Below are 7927 nucleotides of genomic sequence, written 5' to 3'. Positions count from 1 at the left end.
AAGCATGAATTAAATACAATCTCTATCTGTGTATATATGACCTGATAAAAAAGATAGCTAGTACTCAGCTTAAACTCCAAGACAATGCTTATAAAATCTTTGATATCATGCTTAGCAGATAGTCACACTGAATTTTAAGGGAAATATTAAGTTAAAGGCAATAAAAAATAAAATAAAACACAATAGGCTAAGTGCCTAGTAAAATTGAAATAGAAAATTTGATAATTTTATGTATGAAATTAGATGATCTTTTACTGTGATCAGTGGCTTTTTCTATATTGTGTATATAAAATTATAAAACACTACATTTTAACCATTATTTTTTTATTTTTGGGGGGTTTTAAGTGAGAAAGGTTCTTGATATAAACTTGATTTGTAACACAGGCTGGCTTCTAACACACTACTCTCCTGCAGCAACCTTGTGACTACAGGCACACACCACCATGCCTGGCATTGGCTTATTGGCTTTATAGTCAGCAAAATAGCTTTCTTTTCCACACTTTGTAGCAAAACTGTACATTTCCCCATGAACTAAGTCCGAGAATTAGTCTGCTGCCGTTCCTGAAGTCCTACCTTACCAGAAGCTCAGGACTCTAAAATTTACCTGGTGCCCACTGTATTTATTCTTGGCATTTCACAATTAGTTTGTCATTTTATTGCCATTGACCCTGTAAATACTCTGCATTATTTGTGCTTTGCGATCAAAGCCAAGTATGTGTTCAGCTCAAAATTGGAATGGAGATATTTTTTCTTGCAGTGACAGCTAAAGAACTAATACTAAGACTCTACAATCAAAATGGCAATGAAAAAAAGAAGTGGTGTGTCTCAGAAAAACAAGTCAGTTACATTTTCCTAAAGTTTTTTCTGGGGAGGGGGAATAGAAGGAAGAGAATTGCCTTTTCTGAATGCTAGTTTCTTTTGTGAAGTTTTATATAATCCACATGTTAGCATCTATCAATCATCTAAAATAGCATTGGCGATACAACAAGCCCTTAAAATAATACTTGATGAAATTACATTATTCTTACATATTATTCATCTTCTAGTTGACTAATTTGGAATATATATTTGATAAATATGAACAGTATATTTTATAGATTTAATTAAATAAAATTTAGAAAATCGGTTGCTGTTTACTAATAGATATATTTTATAAATTGAGATAGACTGTTATCCAATGAAAGGAAGAAAAGAATCGTCCTACCTAATGAATCTACTATATTGGCTACTTAAATACGATCTGGAAGAACAAGAATCATGCTATCAATGAATAATAATTTTACAGCATAAATATATTTTATATTTCCATTTGCAATTATTTTAAAGTACATATCAAATGAAAGGATAAAAACAATTCTATCAATAAACCTATTCATTATTGCTTCCTTAAACTATAGGTCTAAAAATATTGTTATAATAGTACCAGATCCTTTGGATTTACTTCACATGAGCATAAAAGCATAAAATTTTCCCTCAAGTTCTTTTAGTTCATTTATGAAAGTGTAAGGTATGAGGATTATAAACTTCCAGGAATCAATGGCTAATCAAAAAATAGAATGATATATGAAAAATATATAAACCATAAAGCTAACTTTAAATGTTTAAAATTCAAAAATCTACACATTCATGATCTTATCACTGCAAGCAATTTAAGAATAGCAACTTCTGATATCCTATATAGAAAAGAGAAACAATTAGACTTTCCCATCAACTCTCATCACAGAAAGAATGTGGATCATTGAGATAACTAGTTGAAGGTCAAATATAACAAGGTTATGTAGCAGATCTAAGTGTGTAACTGGCCCTACACACTAAGCACATGCTTAACACCTAGAAATAGTCAGCCAAATGGTCAAACACACATGCACACACACAAATAGCATGTGTGTATTTCTCTGTGAAATGGAAAATAAAACTGTATTTTAGAACTAAACTTTAGTTAATCTAAGACTTGTAAATCTTTACTTGTCTAAAAATATGTTCAGGGAAATAATAGTGCCTGATACTTGATTTCTTAGATTACAGAGCATTGATTTCTTACAATCGGCAACATAATCAATGGAAATTTCTAATTGATTCTATATTTTAGACAAAGGCTTCATTATATATAATTGCCAGTTGGAAAAAAAATTGCTGCATGTGGTAGAATATGCCAAACCTGGAAGACCACAAAGACCTAAGGAATATTTGGTAGAATAAGATTCATACCAGTATTTCAATATGTTCTAATGTTTCTCTAATAAATCTAATAACCTTCTATTATTCTGTTTATGCACTTCCAGCATTTCAATTTTCCTGTTTGAATCGCAAGTACTCAACTTTCAAAAAATGACCAAATATGATTGATTTATGTTGCAGTGACACTAAATACAAACTATATAAAAAGCTGTAAACATAGATGTATTGTACATAGGTTCAGTAGAGTATACAAAGGTGTAGGAGCCCCTGCACCATGAACTTATTTTTCTATTTGCTATTTTCCTGATCTCATTTTATTGTTTGTTACAATTCTGTAACTCCCATGAAATCTGCTTTTTTCCCCATTTTTGAGAAAAGGACTTATCATTTTTGAATAATGGTCTTGCATATAGCCTAAGTAGACTTCAAACTTAAAATCACCTTGCTCCTGAATGCTGCTATTAAGACCTCATAATTCACAGCCATGTTTCCCTCAGCGGCTTAATTCTCAGTCCTCCAGCACCAATGTTTCTAAATTATTTGATCTGTTTAAAAAAAAAAAAACCTGATAGCTAAATCTACATGAAATGTTATGTGCCCCTTTTATTGCCTTGACAGGTTTTAAGGGAGAATGTCAATAATATCTTCAGATTTATAGCCACCTGTACAAAGTCTAGTGATAATAGTACAAAACAATGTGTAACACAAACAACAAGAGTTTACTGTGTAATAACGTGGCCACTATACTCAAAAGTACCTGCTTTCAGGCTTCAGGTTGCTCACTACAGTTGAGTATATTATTTCACCCCCTTGCATGCTTCAGTTTGCCAATGTACAAACTTGGTAATACTATTACCTTCTCATGGGACAGTTGTGAGGCTTAAATGAGAAAGCATATGTAGACCTCTTATACATGTGTACTATGTACTATGCAGCAATTGTCAATGAATCATGTCTACTATTATCATCATCCTTTATTATATCTTAAGAAGAATAACTACTTACTAACTTGATCAAGTCTTCTTGATTCAATTGTAGGGAGCTATACATAAAAACATTGAATGAGTATTGATTCCTGATCTAAAATAGAAGATATGTGAGTTTCAAACGAACTTTAAAAAAAAAAAAAGATGTGAACACAAGACATTTAGTTAAGGGCATTTCCTAATAACATTAAAGAAGATATATGTTTTCGTGAAAATAAAGCAACATGGCCACTGTAGCTATGTAATCCACTAATATTTTTGTCTGGACATTAGCTGACGTGGTTTTATTGCATTTCGTTGTTTTTAGTTTTTACACTCCTTGCACCCCAAACCCTGCCATTACTGAGTAATACATCTTGGAACACTCATGCTCCCTGCTGCACTGCCAGTCCAACTGACTCATCTTCTGTAGGAGGCCAAACACACTCATTTTTATTTTTCCTCTAAGGCCTGCCTAACTACATACTGCAATAATTTTGGTTGCTTCCAAAGAAACTTCAACTCTTTTTCTTTTATACACTTGTTCACTACTTTGATGAGACATGTACTCCCTTTCTTGTTCCCCAGAAAATATCTTCTACTTGCCATCCTGAGTAAGGAGAATGTTTAGAAACTTGGGATAGATGGAATGGCTGACCACCTAAACATTTTTAGCTTTTCTGCATGTTCCAAAAGAAACTTGATGTTAGGAGATGTATATTTATGAACTCATAAGGATACACTTTTGTATGACATTCAGCATATTAATATATGGCTGTTGTGTGAGAGTGCAGTTCTCAAAGCTTTCTGATAGCTACAGTACAGTTATGCATCATTAATATGCAATGACATTGTTAGCCTTTTAAATGGACATTTAGAGTTAAATGAAAATACTACTAAAAGAAAAGAAAAATATTCCTGAATGTATGATTTCAAGTGATACAAAAGGCCATGAAGGCAGTTTGTGGGTCAAAAGGTTTTTCCAGTTCTTTTCTAATTAGACCAGGCAACCAATCATCTATGAATCAGGGTTACCTTAATTATAATACTAAACAGCAGCTAGTTGTATACAAGTGCTGTAACTTGAAAGTATCTTTAGAATAGTGTAGATGGCAAAGACTTAAACATATTTGGAAAGAGAAATCAGCAGAAAGATAAAGCAGAGGTGAGTGCTGGGTAGTGGGTCTCAAGCTCAGCATTCCAGCTCTTGTACATCTTGTTTGAAATCCTGCTCATACTATTCTAATTGCTCATTAAAATGCCTGCTAGAGGCCAGTCAAATGATGGTGCACCTTAAATCCTCGGTTGGTTCTAACGCTAAGTGTGTGAAATGGAGATTACTAGGCTGTTCTGCAGTTATGTTCTCTGTATGTAGAAAAATCTTAAAATGTTTTTTGAAGGCAGTGACAGAGAGATTGAACATTAATTAGGCTGATACCTGGTGATTTTCTTCTGAGATTCAACAGTACAATACACAGAAAAAAATGACATAGGTGTTTTATAATGATGATAAATGATAATATAAAATACAGTTTTGCAAAATAGTTAAAAAGTATATTATAATGTTCACAACAAACAAATAACATTAATTTATTATACCACTATATATTATATTACTATGTGTTATTATATTACAATAATATCTTAATGACCCCAATATGTAGTCAGATTTTCACAGTTGGCTTGTGGCTACCAAGTTAATTAACTAACTAAGCATTTATTTCGTTAGACATTATGCTTTCAAGGATGCTCTACTAAAATATTCTCAGCACAAGAGTTGTGTATCCTTGTTTCTTGAAGTATTCCACTTCTATATAAGTGAAATGGCAAGACACATGTTCATAATACTAACCAAATAGTCTGGAGACTAAGGAGCCATTAGATCCTGGAACTCTGCAAACTACAAACTTCAGTCTCAGGCAGCTGAAGACACTTCATGCTGGTGACTGATAATCTCTACCCTATATTCTTTTGGTTTTGTGCTTCCTTTATTTGGAAACATATATGGCTTTTATCTGGTGAAACTAAAATGAAACAGGAAGATAGTGAGGATTCATTTAGCTTTCAGACTATTATTGAGGTTTGGGTATTTATCAGATCAGCCAAATTAAAAAATATCACTAAACAGTTAAATTCCAAACAATATTGAGAACACTGCAAACCTAACAGAATGTTAAGAGTTTATTTTTTAGAGGGGAAATCTACTGTCTTCTACAGTGTCAGTGCTCATATTTCTTAAATTCCTAGCAGATTAGTGGCACATTGTCACAGGTATCCAGCTTAAAATTAGGGCATTGTTTTTTTTTTATTTCTTTATTTATTAATTAAAGGTTTCTGTCTCTTCCCCACCGCTGCCTCCCCTTTCCCTCCCCCTCTCCCAATCAATTCCCCCTCCCTCGTCAGCCCAAAGAGCAATCAGGGTTCCCTGCCCTGTGGGAAGTCCAAGGACCACCCACCTCCATCCAGGTCTAGTAAGGTGAGCATCCAAACTGCCTAGGCTCCCACAAAACCAATAGGTGCAGTAGGATCAAAAACCCATTGCCATTGTTCTTGGGGTCTCAGTAGTCCTCATTTTCCGCTATGTTCAGCGAGACCGGTTTTAGCCATAAATAAAGGACATTGAGCCTATAATTCGGGTTCTTAGAGAAGCTAAATAAGAAGGAGAACCCAAAGAAAAACCTATAGGCATCCTCCTGAATATTAACCTTCATCAGGCGATGAAAGGAGACAGAGACAGAGACCCACATTGGAGCACCGGACTGAAATCTCAAGGTCCAAATCAGGAGCAGAAGGAGAGAGAGCACGAGCAAGGAACTCAGGACCGCTAGGGGGGCACCCACACAGTGAGACAATGGGGATATTCTATTGGGAACTCACCAAGGCCAGCTGGCCTGGGTCTGAAAAAGCCTGGGTTAAAACCGGTCTCGCTGAACATAGGGCATTGTTTTTCGCAATGCCGGAGATCAAACATAATGTTTTTTACATTCTAAGCAAGTGATCAGTTGCAGCCCAGGACCTTCAGTTTTTATTTCTTTTGCTGAGAAATAGATAGGTTCTTCTTAGGTAACCATGTAAGCACAAAGAGGTACTTTGTGCTTCCTTGCATTAATCTATGAGAAAATGTTTAGAAATTGGGGAGAAAACTGGCTGGTATTAATAACATTTGACATACAGTTTTCCTATTCATAATGATGCTCTGAAGATATTATGAAGTAAAGCATATATGCAATACTCTTGAATCCCTGCCTGACATCCAGGAGGTTCTCAAAAAATCAGTTTTCATGATCTTCTTTTTCCTGTGAATTTATACTGCTTTAAAGCAGTATAAATTTTTATACTTTTTTATAATTTTTTATGCCTTTTCAGGTAATTTTTATTACCTGAAAAAGTCATCACTGCATCCATGACTATTTTACATGGCAGAAAAAAGAAAGACAGCAGATGAAGGGTTAACAGATTTCCATCTGTTTTCCTGTTATAAAACCCCTATCAATGGTGTTGCAAACACCACAATCCTACCTGGCCACTGCAATCATAACCTTATTCACCTTCCGACATATGGGGTTTGAGCTGGGCTCGCTGTAGCAGATGATAGGTGCTCTTAGGAGAGAAATGACGTGCACAGAGCACATATTTTTTTCACTTTCCAAGAAGACCAAAAGAACAAATTTAGTTAATGAACAACACAATTAAATACCCTATGGTCTACATCCTAAATGTATAGGGGGCAAAAAAGTCCCTACCTATAGGGTGGGCTAGGGAGTTGTAGATGATTTCCCAAAATAAAGGTGCCAAAAAGTATACTTCTCTTAAAGAGCAATATTGCGTGTGTGTGTGTGTTTGTGTGTGTGTGTGTGTGTGTGTGTGTGTATGAGATAGAGAGAGAAAGATGATGCAAAAGAAATGAAGAAATAATTTTTCTGCGATGCATGTTAATTATCCATTCTCATTGTCATTATGTAGTCAACTCCAGGTATACTACTGCATGAATGTTTTGTTTATCAGAGTGTATGATTTTATATACACATATATGTATGTATGTATGCATGCATGTATGTATATCATATATATATATAAACTTCTTATTGAAAATTTAAAGTCAGTCTTGATACGACATCTTTTTTTCACCACTGTTCATATGACATCACGATTGTCTACAACAAGCTGCGAGTGCAGAGATTACTAACTGCGCAACATTTTCTCCCCCCCCCCCAAGCATTTTAGTTCAATCCCATGTTTCCCTAATGGACATTTTCCATGCTTATCCTATTTAAGAGGTAAATGGAAAGGGGCATATATGTTAAGGGAATCAGTTAAAGCTTTTTTGAATGGGACAAACTGGTAAATGTTAATGAAGAACCTGCCAGTGACTTGCAGTGATTCTGAACTGAATTAAATAACCTCTAACCGCTGATGTCGCCTTCTGTGTTTCTTGGAGGGGCTCTGTCACTTAAAATAAGGGGGCTCGAACATAGTGTGAAGTGTTTGTCACCTTAGTCACCTACTAGCATCTAATAGGAAGCAAGGCGCAAAGAGCTCGACGCAGAAAAGAAACAGACGCATAGACATGTTTTGCAATGACGAACTTTATGTCGCACTAGGAACCAGCAACCTGTTCATGTTTAGCAATTCCGTAGTATGCTGGCAACACTGCTTGTCAGGTTGAGCTGAGCAAAGAGACCAGGATAAGAGGCAGAACTGGAGACTATTACACAGTCCTTTACAAAATATAAAACTGTCGCCAAATGACTTAGGTAAGCTAATAAAAAGGCTTGCTGGATACC

Source organism: Alexandromys fortis, unplaced genomic scaffold (genome assembly GCF_014885135.2).
Source record: "Alexandromys fortis isolate MF-2015 unplaced genomic scaffold, M_Fortis_MF-2015_v1.1 scaffold_247, whole genome shotgun sequence".
Classification (NCBI taxonomy): Eukaryota; Metazoa; Chordata; class Mammalia; order Rodentia; family Cricetidae; genus Alexandromys; species Alexandromys fortis.
Note: the sequence above shows the minus strand (reverse complement) of the source record.